At 47.3% G+C, this 2,467-nt stretch overlaps 1 pseudogene; it reads left to right on the forward strand.

The window, feature by feature from the left end:
- Positions 1 to 842: 842 nt before the first annotated feature.
- Positions 843 to 939, forward strand: LOC114226902 (U6 spliceosomal RNA; annotated as a pseudogene).
- The last annotated feature ends 1,528 nt before the right edge of the window (positions 940 to 2,467 follow it).

The raw sequence follows: 2,467 nt of genomic DNA on the forward strand, positions 1-2,467 counted from the left end.
GGTAGGATAATGTTGTGGAGCAAACGCAAGTGAACGACCACTGGAGTCCAGACCAAATTAAAATTTAGGGAGCGTTTATTAGCTAGCTGGCGACTGCTCTGCCTTTCTCTATGCAGGGAGTCCAGAGAGCAGCCCCGACCCTTTGTGCAGGACCGCTTTTAAGCCCATTAACCACATCCTGTTCTTGCAGAACAAGTAACCCAAGACAAAACAGTTTTTCCCAAGCAACGTCAGAGTCATGCCATTGACGACCATGTTGTTCACAGGGTCATCCTGTTCTCCAGAAAGCTGACAGTGATCTATGAAAGAAGGCCTACGTGCTGGGAAGGGGCCATGGGACCGTATCTCAAGGCCTGGTGTCAGCACTGACAACTCTATCTGGGGCACAGTCCACAGCCTCTCTGGAAGCATGCTCAAAAATTCCCACGCTCCAACAGATAAGGGTTTCTGGAAGCAAACAGAGGCTTAGTCTAGTCCTCAGAGTTGTGTTCCTACATGTTTTTTAAAAAATATTTTTATTATTGATTTCAGAGAGGAAGGGAGAGGGAGCAATAGAAGCATCAGTGATGAGAGAGAATCATTGATCGGTTGCCTCCTGGGGATGGAGCCCGCAACCCGGGCGTGTGCTATGACTAGGAATTGAACCGTGACCTCCTGGTTCATAGGTCGACCCTCAATCACTGAGCCACGCCAGCCGGACATGCTTCCATATGTTTGTGCTATAATATGAAATCTCTAGCTCTGGGGAAAGATGCAGGTAACTGACTGAATGTTCCACATTTTCTAAGAATTATGATATCAGGTAGAAACAGTCAAACTATTATTATCAAAGCTGTACACAGGTGCTCTCTTCAGCAGCACATATACTGACATTGGAGTGATACAGAGATTAGCATGTGCAAGGATGGCATGTAAATTTGTGAAGCAATCCATATTTTTCAGTCACAGAGTTCAAAATAATGATTATAGGGATGCTCAAACAACTTACTAACTACAATGAACTTAATGAGAACTACATCAACATGAAAAGAAAGAAATTCTGAGTAAGAGCCAGTCAGAAATAATGAATACCTTATCTGACATCAAGAATACACTGGATTGCCTGGCTGGTGTTGCTCAGTGGTTGAGTGTCGACCTATGAACCAGGAGGTCAGGGTCGATTCCTGGTCAGGGCACATGCCCTGGCTGCAGGCTCGATCCCCAGCAGGGAACGTGCAGGAGGCAGTCAATCAGTGATTCTCTCTCATCACTGATGTTTCTGTCTATCACCCCCTCCTTTCCTTTGTTCCTGTCACACAGCCTTTTTCAGTTTCTAAAAGCCACAGGGCCTTTGCAGGAGCTATTTCTACTGTCTGGACTTCACCCCCCGCCCCCCAATCCTTGACCTTGTCAAGAACTCTGCTAGGGAAGCCTTAGTCTGACGTCCCCCGCCAGGTTCCCTGTGTAAGTTAAGTTCCCACTCTGCACATATCAGTGACTGTTGTGAAGGTTCTTACCCTCATTCACAATTCTCTCCCCATCTCCTGTGATCCTTCCACCACGCTGTCCTCCTGGGTTTTGTTCCCCCTGGTGCTTCCTGCACCGAGCATCGTGCCAGGCACTTAGTAGGCACTAAAAGGAAGAAAGAATGGATGAGTGACTGATATGAAAATGACTTCACAATTGAGTGTACGTCTTTGAATTCAAGCAGGAGCGAAAATGGATATGGAAAAGGAAATGAACGTGAAAACCCAGGAACCTGCTAAAGAAAGCCGTATTTCCTGGCCAAAATGCGACCCGTCCCTTCATCTCTGAGAGCTATGATGCCTGCAGCACAGCCTCAGCGCCTCCCCCCCCCCCCCCCGCCCTGGGGAAGGGTCTTTCTCCGCCTCCCGGGTCACATAGGATAAGGACTCGGGATTCAGGCCATTTCAGCCCAGAAGCCAGCTGCAGCGTTTATTCTTCTCAGTCAAAAATTTGATGTAGCCCTAGCCGGTGTGGCTCAGTGGATAGAGCGCCGGCCTTCGGACTGAAGGGCCCCAGGTTCGATTCTGGTCAAGGGCACAGGCCCGTGGTTGCAGCTCAATCCTCAGTGTGGGTCATGCAGGAGGCAGCCGATCCATGATTCTCTCTCATCATGGATGTTTCTTCTCTCTCTCTCCCTCTCCCTTTCTCTCTGGAATCAATAAAGAGATTATTTTTTAAAAGTCTGCTGGAGCAGAGATCATAGTTGAACTATTCAGAAGGAAATGGGCATCTTTCAGTTAAGCACCTCAAGTTACTATCCCAAGCAGGCCATGTGGTCTTCTGTGTGACAAAGCCCCTCAAATGATATTCCTTGTCTTTTTAAGAACATTTATTCTGCAATCAAAGATTCTAGTGTCCTTTTTCTCATTTGTTACATTGCTCTCCGCAAAATTAATTGTGAGGGACATAGTTCACAGGAGAGACCGTTTGCCCAGGTTTTCCTTCTCATCGAAAAGCATCA

This window comes from Eptesicus fuscus, chromosome 1 (genome assembly GCF_027574615.1).
Source record: "Eptesicus fuscus isolate TK198812 chromosome 1, DD_ASM_mEF_20220401, whole genome shotgun sequence".
NCBI classification, from domain to species: domain Eukaryota; kingdom Metazoa; phylum Chordata; class Mammalia; order Chiroptera; family Vespertilionidae; genus Eptesicus; species Eptesicus fuscus.